This window comes from Pinus tabuliformis, chromosome X (genome assembly GCF_031772625.1).
Source record: "Pinus tabuliformis cultivar Carrire ecotype Pingquan chromosome X, CPIR1, whole genome shotgun sequence".
Taxonomy (NCBI): Eukaryota; Viridiplantae; Streptophyta; class Pinopsida; order Pinales; family Pinaceae; genus Pinus; species Pinus tabuliformis.
Window position 1 is genome coordinate 913,368,032 of NC_142308.1, and position 20,242 is coordinate 913,388,273.

At 37.4% G+C, this 20,242-nt stretch overlaps 1 pseudogene across 2 annotated transcripts; it reads left to right on the forward strand.

The window, feature by feature from the left end:
• Window positions 1–12,609: 12,609 nt before the first annotated feature.
• On the forward strand, window positions 12,610–15,044 carry LOC149142659 (transcription termination factor MTERF4, chloroplastic pseudogene; annotated as a pseudogene). 2 transcript variants are annotated; one of them, XR_016265318.1, is made up of 2 exons: window positions 12,610–12,731; window positions 12,836–15,044. The product of XR_016265318.1 is annotated as a transcription termination factor MTERF4, chloroplastic pseudogene, transcript variant X1 (transcript). The 2 variants fall into 2 exon arrangements; XR_016265319.1 differs by having other exon boundaries at window positions 12,840–15,044.
• The last annotated feature ends 5,198 nt before the right edge of the window (window positions 15,045–20,242 follow it).

The window sequence follows — 20,242 nt, forward strand, 5'->3', positions numbered from 1 at the left end:
CTTTAAGGGTAGTTTCTACTAGGCCCACATGAGTTTCCAAAGCATCTTCCACAAGTCACATTTTGAAGTCTATTTATGCTATATGGTGAGCATCACCTACAATAGCTACTAATTTAAGATGTGGAGAACACAAATGTCTATAATGTCCTCCTTGGCCCAGTAAAACCTCTTTAAGAAGGTGTAAATGAGAAATATCTGATTAACTAGGGAACCAAATACTGTAGAGATCTCAATTTCAATTCATCTCAAGTTAGTTCCTCCTCTACATTTGTATGGAGGTAGTAACCTCCCAATCTAGCTCCCTAAGTGGAAGCAGTTGAGTGGTGGTTTTCACTGCACATTGGTTTGACACATTATTCTCAGTTCGAACCTTTTGGTCCCAAGATTTCTACCAATGTGCACATTTAATTGTGGCATTCATAACAAATCATTATGCCTTAACCACCTCATTCTTCAATTCTTAACACCTCACTCAACATCCACTAATTCACATAAAACACAATAATTATTTTTGCAATGTCAGTGAGTCATAACTTCTACTGAGGAATGCTAAATTAGAGCTACTCAAGATTAACCACCATTTATTGTTGAAGTGGACAAGACCCCAAAATATAAACCACTTGGCTTGCTTCCATAACACAACTCAACTTGGGAAATTAAATGTAAATGATGTCATCACACCCAACAAGGAGATACATGGTAATAAATCCACATGTCAAAGATAACATCTTCATCATACTTATTCATTATTGCAAATGTTGATGAAGAATGGAAACAAAGCATTGTTCACTAGGGGAGCCATAACACCCTGTCCTTTCCTATTTGCATGGAAATACACATGTTCTCAAAGAAGTTCCTTGAGTTAATTCTAATCAATTTCATCGAATGGGCTTGTAAAATGTGCTTCTCACATTTGTCAACGTGAACCTCTCACTTAAGTGTGCATGAGTTTCATCTTGGTGGTTGATTCCTTTGTTGTAATTTCTCAAAACTTGGAAAATTTCAAGTTTTTAAAAGTCTTGAAACAAATCCATAGAATGCTATATGAGACAAGTGACATTGAGATTTTAAGGGGAAGAATGAAGGGATAAGAATTAGATGACAATTGACGCATTACCAACCATTGTAGCAATGTTAATCCTATTCTCTCTAGTAGAGCCTTGATAAACTGTAGTTGCTTTTGGTTTGTTGTTTTTCGTCAAGATCATGAATGATCCGTCTTGCACCTACCACCCTTGTAGAAATGATAATCACTATTAGTACCTATCTTAGTACATGTTTTTTAAGTTTTAACATTGCCAACATAGGGAACTATGTTGTCCTATTCCATTTTTTTACTTCCATGACATAAAATTGTCCACAACATCTATGTTGGATATACATTATAATGTGATTGAATATATGTGTGACATATAAATATCACACCCTCCTTTAACTTTTGACGATTAAACCTTCCTTAAAAAATTTCTTAAGTTAAAAAGGCATAATCATAACATCTACAAGTAAAAATAATTAATTCATTTTTGTTTAACAAACATTTTATGATAAAATATAAATATATACATTTGGGTATGAGGTGGTTGTGTTTGAGGGTGTGGTCAAGCTCTTTCTCCTCTGTGGCCAAGTTGAATTTCTTATTATGCAAATGATGATGAGGAGGGGGATTCATTAAATCAACTATAGCATTTTCCTCTTTTAATTTTCTACTGAAGGGGTTAAGTGGTAATGGGTAGGGTAAGTAGTCACAAGCCCTCTTTGTGGAAGGAAAACATTTGTCATGGAGAGGATCATCCCTCTCAATGGAATCCACCCTCTTAAATCTAGCTAACAACTCTCATATGAGAGATTCTCCAATATGGAGAATGCCTCTCTTAGATGAGAGAAACTCAAAAAATGGGCAATGGAGCCCTTAATATTTTCTCCATGTTGGAAACATGGGTAGCAATTTTATAGAGAGAATAAAAAATCCACCACCAAGGCTATTCGAAGAGACAAACTACAAGGCTATAAAAAATAACATGTTTTCTTCTTCAAAATATTAACAAAAAAAATGTTTGTTGTCAAGAAGCTCTTAAGAGTTTTTTTATTATAATAAATACTCTTCATAAAAATGTAATATTCTTGCAATACTAATAATTTCATCCTACATAAATTTATATGCCAGTTGATATAGTGAAATCCCTCCACTAAAATTATAATACATTTAAATAGATGTCTGTAAGATATATTTATAAAACTTGCACCTCATCCATCATTGTTTATGAATATTAAAAGTCTACTATTAACATGATTTTGATGATACTATGTGGAGGATGACAACTAATGAAGAAGGAGGCAACACAAAGTATTTTTGCATAATATTAGGAAAAATACTACTATATTGAATCTATGGAAAAATTGTGTTGCTCAATATTTGTGCGCTTGCAAAATTGTAACCTTAAAGCTCTCTACTCATCTTGAGTTTGCTTGTAAGTCCATGAATGTTATGAATATTATAAAATCATGAGAGTAGGTGGGTATTTACCATCAATTTGAGGAATCGAGTAGTGGTAAAGACATGTATTTGTTTTCAAAATTAAAATCTTATCTCAGATTTGTAGTGTTTGGGATACTTTACTACTTTGCATTGGTTGAACACAAACCCACCTTATAGATTTATGCACGTTGCAATAACTATACATAAATCACACCTTAAGATGCCCATAAGGACTACCTCATGAATGCATAAGTGCTAAAGTCCATTCCTTCTAGTGTTACCCTTATGGTTCAAAAGATGATTTTGAATCCCTAACATAGTCTCATGGCTTCATTTGACTACTCCTAGCCCAGAATGAGGTCTCTTTTTGTCTCATGCAATAATCCACTAGTACTTTTGGCCACACGAGCCCTTGTATGGGTCATCCTCTAGCCACCTTGGTCATTATTGGACAATCTTGCACCCAAAATAATACCCAAAAAGATCAAGAACACACTTTCAAACCTCAAGGCACCCCCATCTTGGGTAGACGTGCTCTTACTTATTGGTAATAATTGGTTAACTTCAACGCTTTTATCTTTTTTCTGTTGGTATGTTGCTTACTACAAGAAATTCTGTTTTTCCAAAGAAAAAATTTGGGCACTGGGGACAACCTGGGGAAAGAAATTGACCTCCCTCTCATCTTGAAGGAAAAAGTGAGGTTATTGGTACCATGTCAATGCCACAATACTCAATTAAGATCATAAACATGTCACTCATTGGGATTGAACTTGGGTAGGGAGGTTACAATCATAACCCGCAACCACCTAGGATAGACCCAATTGACGTAAGAAATTGTATACTTACCATACTTGTGTGTGTTATTTATGTTCACTGTCCATTTCCCTATGGTACAAAGGACTTACTTTTACGTAAAAGAACATGGTTTGATCATTCCCCATGTGGCTAGGATGTCAAAGCTTATAATTAGACAATTGTAAGGAAGATTATGTGCCCTATATTAATGGGTCACATCTCTCTCTATAACAACTACTTGTGATAAATATGACACACTCTCTCTTCATTTGGTCTTTATTTTTAGGATTAAAAATGAGACATAAATAATAAATTAACATAATAAAACACATAACTCACTATACACAATTGATCTTGGAAAACACCAACGGGGAAAAACTAAATTTGTAACATATCTATTACATGGCCTAAAGGCACCTTACCATAGAGAATAACAAACGTATTTATAGGCTTCATTACATGCCATACAATGGGCTAATACCACCAATACCACATGCCTGAAAACCACATATTGTAGACTAAATACATTTAACTCTATGATCGAGTCAAGTTTACTTAACAATCCCCCTTTAAATTTGACTTGAGAAAATTCTTCGAATCTACTATAGAAAATGCGCATGGGCCCCCATCACTCTAGATTTTACCAGGGGCACGCGTGCCTAGCTACGTCTTATAGTTGACTTTAGAAAATTCTTCAGATCTAATCTAGAAAACATGTATGCCCCCCCATCACTCTAGATTTTACTAGGGGCATGTGTGCCTGACCAGTTCATACAGTCGTATGGCCAAACACTCTCTCTCTCTCTCTCTGACAACATCAACCTAGCATACAAGTACACCCACCACTCTTGTGGCTATCTAAGTGTTTCATTTCACAACTTGATCCTACATCCTCTCTATTCTTGAGAGGGATAACTTCATGTGCTAATATGCTACATGTATGCCTGAATAATAAGGCTTACAACAAACTTGGGGAATTCAACTTTCCAATAAATCTTCACTTAGTTCTTTATATCTAGTTATTCACAAACTTTAAGTCCTTAAGAATGGAAAACTACCCCACTCTATTACTAGTTGTTAGGATTAAAAATGAAAGAGAAATACTCAATGAACAATAATAAACACATAACAACAACACACAAATCATCACACATAATTTACCTTGGAAAAAACATATTGTAATACATCTATTACACAGACAAAATGCATCTTTTCATATAGGATACCAAAACTCTTTATAGACTTCATTACATGCCATACCATGGGACAACACCATGGATCACCAACACCACATACCAAAAAACCATGTATTATAGACTAAACAAATTTAACTCTATGACCGAGTCAAGTTTACATAACAATCTCTTCAAACTCTTTTTGGATGACATTGTGTTGTTAGGGGGATTGTTAAGTAAAAACCAAAAAGTGACTAGACTAGTCGGAAGGTTGGGGATGTTGTAGTTGAAGCAGAGCAATTACTGAAAACTTGGCTGCACTCCTTCCCTTATTTTATATATGACCCCAAAAATGTTATCATAAATCATTACAAATTGATAAGATTATCAAAATATTTTCAACATCAACAACCTTTGTATGATTACATTCTAATTAATGTTGATAATTTTGATCAAGTAACTCAAAGAGATAAATTCATGGATGTTGAGGAGAAGGCCAAAGTACAATAGTTCATGGATGATACTTATGATTTTTATCTTTAACAAAGGAGTCTCTATACTTCAACCCCCCTTGAAAAAATAAAATTATTTGGAAATTTGACTTTCCAATTTACTGATATTCCTATAGAACCTTCTTCTCCATATATGTTAGAGAAAAATATTGAAGTATATCTCCAGTTTCATTAGACCATTCCTCTTTATTAGCATCTTATGTTTCATCTGGTGTAACTAAAAAAGACAAGGAAAATAATGTATAGAAGCAAGAAGACAAGTCTCAAAGCACAAAGAAAGAATTAACTCATGCGTAATATATTTCTATGGCAGGAAAGATGATAATTGATGTTGGGTCACTGACCAACCAGATCAACTAGAGATTTATATAGGCATGGATTTTTCAGAAGCAGAAATTGTTCAAAAATCAGTTGAAGCCCAATAAACCATTCAATGAATTGTCCAAGATATCAATAAATAAGCTCAACAAAGTGCAATGGAGATCACTTTAGAAACTCAAAGAATTCACAAGGAGTCGGTTCAAGATGTTTCACAGACTCCTAGATCATTAATGCAAATTTCAAAAGATTGTTCTCCAAGCATTTCACTAACTCCTATTTCAACAAACATTCCAGTTGTTTCTTCTATTTTTAGATCATTATCTAAAGTTGAACCAGTCACTGAAACAATTCCTTCCTTGATTGAGTATTATTTCAATTCACAAACCAAACCAGTGGTTAAGAGGACCAAAAAGAGGAAGCACGTTTATTCTACTGAAACTATTACACAACTAAGTTGACAAGCTTCAGTGGATCACAAAGATAAAGCTAAGGAGTCAACTTGAGTCCTCATAGCTTTCATGAATGACATCCAACACAAAGTTGATAATCTCTATGATGTATATGATTTTTTTTTTGAATAAAATCAAAGAACTTTGGAAGCAAAAGCAGAAAGGAACAAAATTTTCAATGAAGAAGAATGGCAAAAATATTCCACAGTGCTTAGAGAAGGCTTTGCTTTAACTATTCAACAGATAGAGCAAAAGCATAATCTTGATCATTCAAATCTAGAATAGTTGTACCAAACAAAATTGGTCGATTTGACTAATCAACATGCAAAGAAAAAACAATATTTGAAGGCAGTGAAAGAGAATCAAATTTCAGTTTTCAAGAAAGAATTTGAATCCTTGCAATAACAATTAAAGCAAAGTCAAGAAATTGCTGCAAGTATCAATTTCCTGAAAGAACAAGCCTTACAGGTAAATTAAAACTTAAAAGAAGGTTCAACTTAAATTTTACAAGCAAATGGATAAAACCTACAGGGTTTCCCTAGAGCTATTGTCCCTTACTAACAAAAATGAATTAATAATATAAGAGGACAAAATGATAAATAATAGATTTGGTTATATTTCTAATTGGGAAAAGCAATTAAGCCCTAAGAATATTGTGAAATTCTATGAAAGGTACAAAAATCTTATGATTGCAACATTAAACCAGAGTTATTCCAACAAGAAGGAAATTAAAGAATGAATTGAAGATGCAGTTAATATTTGCGACTCTGTTTGGGATACATAATTGGATATTACATAAGAATTTGATATGCCTCAACCAAAAGCCCTTAGGGAAGCAATGCCATTAAGACTTAGTCATCAAGAAGTTGAAGATAAAAGATCATCAGGTAAAAGCATAATTAAATATATTGGTACATGGGATGAACAAGTTTTTCAGGTTTTCTTACAAATTCCTCTTGAAAAAACGAAGTTGATATCCAAGTTTTCAACAAAATATAACCGTAAAAAGAGGTATATTGAAAATATGTTATCGAGGTGTTAGTTCAATATTGACAATTTCATACGACTTCATCTTCAACATATTTCTGAAAAGTATTTGGAATAGGCTGCATACATCCAAATGAATGCTCCTAAAAAGATGTCAGTCAAATCAACTTCAACATCTCAAATCTAGAAAGAAGATTAAAATGACCCACTCAGTTGTGAAAGAAGATATTATGATTGGATAAGACTTATATTTTTAGTATTATCTTTATTGAAGAAAATATTTAAATATTTTATATCTTTAGCTGAAAACTGATCTTATCCTATTTATTTTTTCTTATTTATACAACCCTTTACGTTGGTGTAAGGGTTGGAAATTGTTGAAACTTAAGACTTTGATTTTGTAATCCATATTTTGATATTTAAGTTTTTGAAGACCATTTCAGATTTTCATGCATTTTTGGAGTTATGAGCTTGATATCTTGTGATCTATTTAATTATTTAATAGACACTACTCATATTTGTCTTCTTTTCTCATTTACATATCAATTTATGTAGAATATTAGAATGTGCTAGTGATTATTTCCTTTGAAACAATTTAGCATATATTATTGTCAAAATTACTTATTATTTCAGATTTATTATATGTTTTTCATTCATCGAATTAATTTATGATATTTGAACTATAGTTGTATATTTTTCTCTCGTTTACGAGATAGATTTATTTATGTTAATTGCATGCAATAAAAATATAAAATTATAAGAAAAAAATAAATCCATTTGTTCATAAGTTCTTGAAAACAAAGCCCAAATAAAATAATTTTGTGTGGCTAACTGGGCCCACATTTCAGTCACGGTCAAACATCCACAATATTTTTCTTAGTATTGTGTTTGAATGATTCTCCATCTCCCCACCCCTCTTGTTGTCAAATTGCTTAAGCTATTCCCACACACACCAAACAATTTTTATATTTGTTTTTAGTAAATTGTAAATATTAATTTATGGCATATATTTCCCTATTTTAGTTTTAATTTTAGCATTAATTTAGTTTAGTTTTAGAGTAGAGCAAACAACTAGGCCTTTGTTTCGAAGAATATACAACCAAATCAAACGAATAGGGGTCTGATTGGGACCATGATCGGGCCAATACTCACTCATTGCAGTTAGGAAATTTTCCTCCAATCAACACATTCTATGGTTTAAAAATCTTATAGGTTAGTTTTGTACCATAAGTCTCATGTGCTCTTTGATCTCAATTATTTCATGTCACTATCATCTTTCCTACTCAAATAGGTGTTGTATTTGTTGTTCATAACCTTCATAGGGGTGGCAGGAGCAAGAGGGGATATCATTAACCTCAAAGGAAAAACATAATTGGAGTACAGCTTGGGTCTAGGAAAACTTGCAAACAACCCGGATGAAGCATATGGTTTGCTACAAGGCCTATCTTTGGCAAGAGAAGAAAAGATAGAAAATATGGTGGTGAAGAGATAATATATGTTAGTAATATAGCATTTGGTGTATGGAACATTCCCCAAATATTGTAAGTTACAAAGTAAAATTGATCAAATTCAAGCCTTGAAACCAACCTTCTCTAAGATTAGTTTCTTCGATGTTTTGATATCAAAGAACACTACAGCAGACCGACTTGCTAAATAGGTTGTCAATCTAGAGGAAGGGGTTCTCATCCGGAACAATATCCTCACAATATCCATTATTCCTCAATCAAATGCCTAAGAAAATCTAAGGAAATTTATGGTTGGGGTGGATCATTAGGCCCTTCATGGCCCCCCCTCCCAATGTTTATTGCATAAGAAGTGGAATCCAACTCAATTTAATTGAATCTAAGGCTGGCTACATGGAGAAGGGACAACATTAGCCTGCCTGGTGGCCTTCGTTGTTTCTCTATACCCTCACCTCATGATCAGGTGGTATTATTAATGGGAGTAGTTATTTGGAATTATTGCAAGTTGAGGGTAATTCAATTGCAGCAACATACAAAGCATTCATGGAGGAATTGACGATGCTCCGTGGCTATTGTAAGATGAATTATTTTAGCATTGGGTTGTTTGAGCGGGAGCGACCATTGTGGTGGCATTGGTGTAAGGACTGGGATAAATCCCTTCGAGCAACTTCCTCCCTCGGCCCCTAGGTCTCCTGTTATTGCGTGGAAGTTCGTTGGCACACGATTCTGCATTGTTGAGTGAATTTGTAATGTCCTCTTCAAATTAATTGCCCAAGGGAGCATGTAGTAGCTTATTTAACCTTGTAAGCTATAGTCATTTAAAAAGGGGGGAAAATATTATTTAATGTTAGGTAACATTAGATAATAAAATTTAAATTTTGGGCAAATGGAGGGAAACATGCAAGTCACTCAAAATTGAATTTAGGAGGGAAAAGCTCCAAATATAATCTATAAAAGGAAGGGAGGAGAGTCATTATGATCATCATGGTTTGTTTTACTTTTTTATTTTGGGTTGTGGTTCTTGAAGGGATTTAAGTCCCCTTTTCTCTGATTAGTTTCGGTGGTGAAATATTCCACCCTAGCCAATCCTTCTATCTTCCTTGCTACATGACTGAATTCTGGTTGAGTTGTAATTTTATGAGGCAACAAAAGGTTGGGACTTATCTATCTGTGGTAGTGAATTACCTCTCTAGGGAAATAAATGTACTCCTGAGGCAACGATCTGACTTTCTGGGCAACAATTGTCTTTCTAAGGTAGCAAACCATCCATTTGAGGCAACAAAGGGCTAGATATTACTTCCTAAGATAACAAAGGGCTAGCATTTGCTTTTCTGAGGTAATGAGGGGCTGAAGAACTAACTTTCTAAGGAAATGATGGATGGAGACTACCTTATGAGGCAACAAAGGACTAAATCTATCTTGCTGAGGTAGGGAAAAGCTGATATATACCTTCCTATGGTAGTGGAAAGCCAAGGATTAACTTCTTGAGGTAGCAGAGGGTTAAGAGCTTATTTTCTGAGGATGTGACTGACCAAAGGTGCCATGATTAGGAGGATGCAAGGGTTAATAAGGGTGCTGATATAATTTTGTGGCAATGAAGGGGACAACTACAATCTATAGCCTAGAAATCATGTTTGCTTTGATAGCCTTGTTAGAAGATTGTTGACCATTATAAATTTGTTAATTTCTTGTTGAACTAGTTCTATTTTATAATGGTTGCATGTGGAATCTACTATTGCTTGGGTTCTTTACTATGCTACTTGTGTATTCAATAAAGAGTATCATTGTTTCATAGATTGATGAGTATTGCACCACTTTTATGAAATACAATTCTTTCATGGTTTATTAGAAACCCTAGCTCATGATTGTGCCCTAAGGGTAATCTCCCCATGAGGGATATTACATAATTGAGTTCAAAAGAGTTGCAAAGTTGGTCTCAGAGGTTATCAATGCACAATAGGTATACAAATTCCCTTGGTAGTGTGTTGTGATTATCTTATGTCTTCCATAGTTGAGTAATGATTAGTAAAGGACGAACGTTAGGCTATGTCATGGCATGGAGCTTTAATTTTAGAAATTTCTACCCCTTTGTGTTTTTTTGGTTTGCTCTGCCAACGTTTTGAGTACTGGATTATGTTACATATCCTTTGTGGCAAGACGAGTGTGATTGTCCTGTGTATCTCCTATTCACTCTCACATAGGTTTCCCAATAGCCTTGCATTAGCCACTGAAACTTCAAAATTTAGACTTCTGAGTGTGTATTTGGCCATTGAAACTTTGGAACAACGTCTTGATAGGATGGAGGCCAATCAAGAGTTGATACGTGAAAAATTGAACTAAGTCTTAGAGGCAACTTTGATAGTGTTAGAAACAATAATGGAGGACTGGACATAACAAAAGAAAACTAAGGACGAGTTGGATGGTCTTAGGAAACAATTGAAGTATTTACAAGTGGCCATCAATTCCCAATCTCTACATTTCTCTGCCAATCTATCTTAGGGAAGCTCTAGTAAAATGTTTAAATTGGATTTGATTATATCTCCTTTGGAGGAGAACAATTATAGTATCTAGTCTAGTGCAAACTATTTCAATTTTGTAATGTATTGCAAGTTTTGTAAGACCTTACAGGCCTTTTGGAGATGTACACCTCCAAAGGCCATGTGTTTCTTAGGCGAGTAAGCAAACAAGTAGACAAGGAAAATAATAGTGTTGATGAGACCACAAGTATAGTTGACCTCGAGGAAATTTCAATGTAATCACCTACTATATAGGCTGCGATCTAGGCACATAATTTTAATCAATATAAAATTCTCATTAGGGTTAAAAAATTTAACCTTCACATGCTATTTTGGGTCGCCCCTATTTGCTTTTAGGGTTCAAGATTGCAATTTGTGGTAGCATTGAGCATCCCTTTATTTATACTTTGGTCAAAGGTATTATCATCTTTCAATCTCAAGGGAACATTTCAAGATCAATTTGTGAGGCATAAGGCTTCCTTCTCTGGAGGGCACACATGCACATCTACTTTAATATTTGCATCTAGGATTGTGCTTTTCCTTGCATGGTTTGCTTGTTCGTTTCTTTCTACATATACACACGAAGATTGACAAACTAGTTAGATTTTTGTAGGTGGATTTAACAATTTTAAGGATGATAAGGAGGCCAAACTCTCTTTGTTATTTTCATTCCTATGATTAGTTCTTCCCTTACATTCCAAGAGCATTGTTAATATAGATCTAACCTAGTTAAGGGTTCTCACCCAATTATGAGTAAATCAACCCAATTTATTAACTTCTCTTTTGTTGAATCACTAAAGTAAAGAGTTAATTAAGCCATAATGCTTATCAATTGATTTTTTCATTTGAATTTAAGGGAAAGAGAAAGTTTTCATTTATGTGCTTTTGGATTTATTATCAATTTTGTATATTAATTGAGCTCGCTATGAACCAAAGAAAACATATCAATAAACTAGTTTTCATCCACTTCTTGGCACAAGATTAACTATTAAAAATAGATAAAAACCAAACTTGAATAACGATAGGTTTATTAACAAGATTGAGTCCTAATCTACTTCTTACACAAAATTTCTGGAAGTGAACTGTGTGAAGTTTTTAAAATGTCCAACATTTAGAGTGGACACTCCACCCATCATCAAAGACAAATAAAGACAAATAAAGTTGTAGTAATGATAGAACGAGTATTGATAATCTACTCAATGAGTCTTGACTATCTAGTTTTCCTAGTTATATTCGGCATATCCACCCAAAGAGACCACATCCTGCCGACTTATTAATAGAGCCTAACCTCGAGGGCGTCAAGGAGAATTGACCCCGTGACCTCCCGTTAGCGATGTGCTTTAGCGACGAGAACTCAACCAATTGAACTAACCCTTAGGGCTAATAATAACAATGATATGTTCGATAAAAAAATATAATTTTATCATCCATGAGATATCAAGATTAAAACTCGTATCACATCTTTATAGAGTTGTCTTTAAGTGAGACTTTTTGGAGTTTCAGGTGGATTTCTGGTCAAAATTCGGTAAAAAGATTTGTGGTTAAATCTTGATTTGTGTTGTTTAAACTGAGTTTTTGATTGCATATATGGATTCAACACGCTGAAAAACCCTTGGGGCACTTCAATTTGTAGAATTCACCCGTCAAAATTGTGATTTCAATGAATCCATACCGGATTCTAGACAAATTAAATTGGAAAATAAACCAAAAAACCTTTTCAAAAAATTTCAAATATAAAATCAACTTAATTGAATGCATATGGATAGGTTAATTTTTAATACTTATTCAGTGTATCCGTGTATTATTTTTTAAACATTTCTATTTAATGTATCCCTACATTAATTTTTATTTAATTATCCATGTTTGTATAATATTTAGGAATAAATTGTCCATCCTCTTTATACAAAACTCCGTGGTTCACTCCATATGCTTTCTACGTTAGTTTTAAATGTTCAAGGGTTTTGAAAGGGTTTTGGCGACCAGAAAGTGCAGAACGGACACCATCATGGCAGTTAGCTTTCGCCCCTTTTAAAACTGGTAATTATCAATTCTATCCTCATTTCTAATATTTCTTTGGGGGCTAATTACATGGGATAAATGTGGTTTCAACTGAAAAATTCTCCAACATCTGCTGTGTGAAGGAAGAGCTCGCAGAAACACACCCACCACAGCATAATCATCCTTAATGTCTGGACGAGTTATGTATTTTTGTTGTAATAGCTTCTGAATGATAGGATACGAGGAATTAGGTCAATTTGAGGTTCAGAACAGCAATGTTACCATTTCGCCAGTATCGGCCCCGTGGTTCGGTCCTTCATGGCATGGATGAAATGGCGCGGGGGCTTTTGCTGCAGACGTCTTCATATAATTCCAGTTTTCACAATGATGCAAGGTGGGAATTTCCAACATATCATTCCAGTTCTTGCTTTCTTTCAATTCTACACGCAGGGATTGCACACTTAAACCCTAATAGAGAAAATAACATTTTGATCTCCGGGGTCACGCTAGGCAAACCATATGTGTCGGATCAAACGAGTGTGGGAGAAACATCCGCTCCCCAAGTTTCCATCGAATCAAGCAATGGAAGCTCATGTGAAATAACCTGCAATATAGCAAGGCATCCATTTGAAAGAAATTGTATTCTGGCAAGGAAACCTTTGTTTTTGACATTGAAAACTCGAATGCTGGATGGGGGGCATGTTTCTTTCAGAGTACCAAGTAGGGCAGCTTCCGGCGAACCGAACAAGATTCCCGAGTATCAGATGCCAACTGTGACTTGGGGTGTTGTGCAGGGGCGAAAGGAGAAGCTTGTTTCTCGAGTGATAATTTGTGATTACTTGAGAAGTATTGGGATAGTCCCTGACGAGCTAGAACATTTAGAACTTCCTTCGGCAGTCGATGTTATGAAAGAGAGGGTGGACTTTCTGCAGAGATTAGGTCTCACCATCGATGACATAAATCAGTATCCACTCATGCTGGGTTGCAGTGTGAGGAAAAACATGGTTCCTGTCCTTGATTATTTGAATAAATTGGGTTTTCAAAAGCAGGAGCTCCCCAGTTTTCTTAGAAAACATCCCCAAGTGTTGCATGCCAGTGTTATTGTAGACCTTGTGCCGGTTACCAAATTTCTAGGAGGTCTTGACATTGAGAGAATTGACATTCCAGTGGTATTACAGAAGTATCCTGAGCTTCTGGAATTTAAACTCGAAGGGACAATGAGTACATCTGTTGCTTATTTGGTCAGTATTGGAGTGAACCCAAGAGACATTGGACCAATGGTGACACAGTATCCCCAGATTTTGGGTATGCGGGTTGGTAAAGTGATTAAACCTATTGTTGCTTACCTTGAGAATCTAAGACTTCCCAAACAAGTTCTAGCTAGAATGATCGAGAAGAGACCGTATATTCTTGGCTATGATTTGGACGAGTTAATGAAGCGCAATGTGGAAAGCCTGCTTAGTTTTGGTGTACGGCGTGAAGCTCTTGCTTCTGTTATAGCACAGTATCCACAGATCCTGGGGCTTAATTTGAAACCAAAATTGACTTCGCAGCAGTACTTTTTCAATTTTAACATTAAAATAGGTCCAGAAGACTTTGGTAGAATTTTAGAGAAGATGCCACAGGTTGTAAGCCTTCCTCATGTTCCAATTAAAAAACGAGTGGAGTTTTTCAGAGGACGTGGTTTCTCAGATGAGGACATAGCAAAGATGGTAGTTTCTTGTCCCCAGCTGCTTCTTGTAAATGTGGAACTCATGAAACGGAGTTTTTATTATTTTAAGACTGAGATCAAAAAGCCGTTAGAGGAACTTGTAGATTTTCCATCTTACTTTACATACAGCCTGGAATTCAGAATCAAATCTCGGTTTCAGAGAATGTCAAGAAAGGGCATTAGATGTAGTCTAGCGTGGATGCTTAATTGCAGTGACCAAAGGTTTGAAGAAAGACTGGAAGGTAACTATATTGAGAATGAGGACGTGGGTCCATCATTCTCTATGGGTGGACCATTGGAATCACCAAGAGATGCCGTTGATTCAGAAGAGGAAGATGAGGAGAGCGAGGATGAAGTTTTCTACAGACGCAAAGTTTCTGTTTAATAATGAATGATCTGCATTCTGCTGAAATCTATACATTCTGTAAAAGAGTTTTCTGTTGTCCTTCAAAGCACGAATATGTCTGAACTTTGCTTCAAAATGTTCTCATGGTCTTCTGTATCAAAATTATTATATTTTTCCTTTCCTCTGTAATCTCAGTAGCTTTGAGAATCTTGTTTCGTTTTAGTCTATGATTCTGTGAGAGGTGTCTGGTGTGTTTGTATTGTTGTGCTCAATAAAAAGAGGGATTCAAAATTAAGAGTATGGCAGAACCAACAAAGAAAAACTGTCTTTTAATTTTTTTTTTACAGTAAGCCGATCTGTCCAAATGCTGATATGAGGCAATTAAAACGGGCAATTCAATAAATTAACACTCAAATACTCTGTGTTGTCAGTAAGAGTAGATCAGAAGACATATTCGGGAGAAGCACGTTCTGTTTGTTAGAGAAACTGAAGTAACTGATTTACTTCAGTGTCTTCTGATACAAACATCACAAAGAATAGTTACATGCAGCTATCACTTTAAAGGAGCCTTCCAGAATCCAACTCTAGGATGAAACTCTTCCACAATCCTACTCTAGGATGAAAGCTGTTGGCAAATGAAGGCATGACTAAATGTTTGTAGCCTTGTGCACCCATCCAGTTATTGGACGGATTCATGCATCAGTCTTAAGGTGTTGTGCCGTGTGCGTCATGTAGTGACGTAACAATAAACTATGTGCGTCTGAACTCATAAAAGGCACTGTTATCTTATTGTATTCATATTACTTATATTTTGTGTTGATTTTAATCGTGATTTGCTGTGCACTGGTACGCATCCATAAGCATGAGCACAGGCACTCAGATATCTCTTGGCAGGACTTGAACCCTGATGGGTTCTAGCATCCATAAGCATGAGCACACACACTAATATGTCACTTGGTAGGACTTGAACCCTGAACCCAGCTAGCCACTGTTGGCACTGGAATGCATAAATTGTTACCATACTTGAGGATGCGCAGCATGAGCACTCAGTGAGTCTAATTAATGAAAAAATTGGGAGTTAACAGAAAAAATTCAGTCTGTCAGTCTAATTGTTTCCATCAGTATAATTAACATGAAAAACGGGAGTTTTCATTATAAAAGATATTGAAGCTTTAGAATAACACATGTTCTTAATAGTTCTTGACCAAGTGCAACACCCATAATTCTCTCAAAGGTTATCTGGCCTGAGTTGGCTCTCATACCTCCTCAGGAATGTTTCTTGTCATCATTTGTACTGTCTTTCTTAACTTCGTTAATTTTGATGAGATTGAGTTCCACTTGACGTCATAGTTACTCTAGTTAGATCTGTTTTAGTAAATTCCAGATTCATTGATGAAAAGAATGAAAAACAAAGGAGTAGCTTAATTCATGGACAATATCCATCTCCTGCCTGTTGTTTTTGTCTGGTTGGCTGGCCCCTTCTGATGTTGATTTTTGTAGCTTGGGAGGTACTCCAAGCCTTGAGGATCGAGTGTTTGGAGGAAGGAGCTTCACAAATGGCTTTGTGGGCTTGAAACCCAAGCCTGGGGTTTTGTACCCATCAATGTTGGGCCCAAAACCATGAGGAGATTTCTACATGTGATGAATGGAGATGAGAGAGGATGCCGAGACGAACCGGACGTAACAAAAATCGTTGAAATCCGAGTTGTATAAATGAAGATATCAATTTTTGATTTCAATATGTGGGTTTGGTCAAGGTCGGCTAGGCGTTTAGAGACCTTGTGACAAGTTGTCAAGCCCACACATGTGATTTGATGGACAAGCCCTTGTTGGACATTTTGAGGAGCCCTTCTATTGTGTATATATAGAAGGTGATGGAGAACATTTAGAGCATACATTTGTGCAACACATCACAAGATAGAAGCTCGTTGGAGAAGGAGAAATACTTCTGTTCTAGGCCGCAGCAAGGAAGGCATACCAGCGAGGGTTTGAAGGGCTGTTTTGAGGCCATTTCAGGTGACCGAGTTGCTGGAAGGAGGGCGGAGGCAAGGAGGGACTGTTTTGAGGGCAAAGAAGGGTGGGCAGGCCCTTATCTAGGCTGTCGCAGGCTTAAACAACCTTGCTGTAGCATGCCGCAGCTAATTGAAGGGACGCCAAGGGGTTTGTGAAGGCTGTTATAGCCCAGCATCATAGCTAAGGGTCATATCCCCTCAAAGAAGGGCAGCTGCATCACCTTAAACAAATCTAGGTGGAGAAGAAGGCTGGTAAAGGGACTGTGGTGTGCCTTAACCACGCCTAGTTTGCAGCAAATAAATCAGACCTCAAAACAGTGAGCTAAGGTATGTTTGGTAAAACATTTTTGTAGGTGTTGGAACCATGATTTGGATCAGTTTTGGATTGGTTATATTGCAGCCTATGGGAGCCATGTGTGGGGGTTGTCTTGGGTGTTAAGAAACACCAACTAGGAGCAGATCTCGCAGTGGAGTAATAGGTGTACTAGGAGAGGACTATTGGAGAAGTCTATTAGCAGCCGTGTGGAGGGGTTTCCTAGGTGTTGGATGCCCTAACTAGGAGCAGATGCTATAATGAGGGTTGGTCACTCGTGGATTGTTGGAGGGCAAGGTAAGAGTGGACCAAGTGTGGACGTGATTGGGCATTTATGGTCTGCTGGAGGACAACACAATAGTGTCCAAGTTAGATCCTAGTGTGCAACATTTTGATGGACAAAAGTAGTTGCTAGAGTGGTAGTTGTTGGAGCTCAAGGGTCTAATCATCTAGGAGTAGTTTGTGGAGCCTTAGACTTGTGTGTGGAGAAGGACTTCTACAGTAGATGATGGGCAGCTCTCCTACCCTGTGTGTAGGAGATGGACATCTTGCAGTGATAGGTGGCAACCTTCCGTGCCCTATGTCGGGCTTCATTGGGGCAACGCAGGAAGACCATAGTGTGTTGAAGTCCCTGAGTAGCTGATGAGCAATAGTGGGCAGATTGAGAGTTGTTCACAAATGGAGTTTGTGAACAACTCAACATGAATCTCGATGTGTTGTGCCTTTGATGGACTAAGGCACAACTAGTGAGCAGATTGGATAACCAAGGTTCAGTGGTCAGATGGACTTAGATCTTTGATAGAGGCAGTGCCGCGGATCGGGAGCCAAAGGATTGGGTAGGTATAGGGTACGACCGAGAGGAGTTGAGAGAGTCGACTACATCAGCTAGATGGTAGATTGGTTGTCGATGGACTGAAACCAAGCCCCAGTTTTGTGTCTTGTATCAATGGATGTACGAGGGCCATTATCCCTGGTACAGGAGCCCTAGACTGTTGTATTATTTGTTGATTAATATAACGAAATTGGGTTGAAAAATGTAAAAAGTTGTCCATATTTTGTGCATATGTGATTTACTATTTTATATTTTTCGTTGTGCAAAGTAGTTATGTTGAGATTCTTGGTTTGGTAGCGTCAAAGATTCTAAGATTCTATCCTAGACCCAAGATGGTGGAAATTCAACATGGTATTAGAGCGTATCTGAGCTACTTTGAGGGACAGTGAATCAAAGTGTGCACAATGAAGCAACTCAAAGGGAGTTGTGGGTGTCTCGATCATGGAGCAGATTGTTCAGCTGAAGACATGGAGATGTGGTCTTGGCTGGCTTGACAACAAGATTGGCTGGGAGTTATGGTGGATTGGTGGAGAGCCTGGTGAACAACAATTTGTTGTAGGGTAGATTCTTGAACATGGACTTTTGTTGATTTGCCATGGATGGTTAAGACAACTCGGGGACTTCTTTGGCTTGGATGCGATCAGGTTGATCGAGATGGCTTCATGTGATGGACTTCACATTGGCAGGCTAGAGTCTTCATCAGATCGTGATGTTGCATATCCGAGATTGGAGGGATTTGCACGAGTGGTATTTGATCCAGGAGGATGAGTACTTGCAGGACTAAGCCAGTGGAGATCGTGTAGGCTTAGAGGGAGCAACCCTATGGAGGTTTGGGATCTTCAGGTTCGGATGTGATGAGGCAGAGGCACTACCGATATTGCCGGATTCATTCTACAGGGTATGCTGCATTGATGGATGCCAGATGGGCTAGTGTCACTGGAGATGATGATAGTTACTTCCTAGTCTTGGAAGTACCTCCCTTGATAAGAGAGTGTTTATTTTTGTAGTTTGGGAGGTACTCCAAGCCTTGAGGATCAAGGGTTTGGAGGAAGGAGCTTCACAAATGGCCTTGTGGGCTTGAAACCCAAGCCTGGGGTTTTGTACCAATCAATGTTGGGGCCAAAACCATGAGGAGATTTTTACATGTGATGAATGGAGATGAGAGAGGATGCCGAGACAAACCAGACGTAACGAAAATCGTCGAAATCCGAGTTGTAGAAATGAAGATATCAATTTTTGATGTCAATATGTGGGTTTGGTCAAGGTCGACTAGGCGTTTAGAGACCTTGTGACAAGTTGTCAAGCCCACACATGTGATTTGATGGACAAGCCCTTGTTGGACATTTTGAGGAGCCCTTCTAATGTGTATATATAGAAGGCGATGGAGAACATTTAGAGCATCCATTTGTGCAACACGCCACAAGATAGAAGCTCGTTGGAGAAGGAGAAATACTTATGTTCTAGGCTGCAGCAAGGAAGGCATACCAATGAGGGTTTGAAGGGCTGTTTTGAGGCCATTTCAGGTGACCGAGTTGTTGGAAGGAGGGTCGAGGAGCCTTGCTAGAGGGCCGAGGCAAGGAGGGATTGTTTTGAGGGCAAAGAAGGGTGGGTAGACCCTTATCTAGGTTGCCGCAGGCTTAAACAACCTTGTTGTAGCATGCCACAACTAATTGAAGGGAGGCCGAGGGGTTTGTGAAGGTTGGAACAACCTAACATCACAATTAAGGGTCATATCCCCTCAAAGAAGGGCAACCACATCACCTTGGAGCAAATCTGGGCGGAGAAGAAGGCTGGTAAAGGGACTGTGGTGTGCCCTAACCAGGGCTAGTTTGCAGCAAATAAATCAGACGTCAAAACAGTGAGCTAAGGTATGTTTGGTAAAATATTCTTGTAGGCGTTGGATCCATGATTTGGATCAATTTTGGATAAGTTATATTGCAACGTGAGAGTGGACCAAGTGTGGACGTGATTGGGCATTTATGGTTTGTTGGAGGACAACATGATAGTGTCCAAGTTGGAGCCCGGTGTGTAACACTTTGATGGACAAAAGTAGTTGCTAGAGTGGCAATTGTTGGAGCTCAAGGGTTTGATCATCCAGGAGCAGTTTGTGGAGCCCTAGACTTGTGTGTGGAGAAGGACTGCTACAACAGATAATGGGCAATCCTCCTAGCCTGTGTTCATTGTGGGAGATGGACATCTTGCAGTGATAGGTGGCAACCCTTCGTGCTCAATGTTGGTATTTATTGTAGTAGTGCAGTAAGATGATAGTGGGCTGAAGTCCCTCAGTAGTTGAGGAGCAGCAGTGGGCAAATTGAGAGTTGTTCACAAATGGAGTT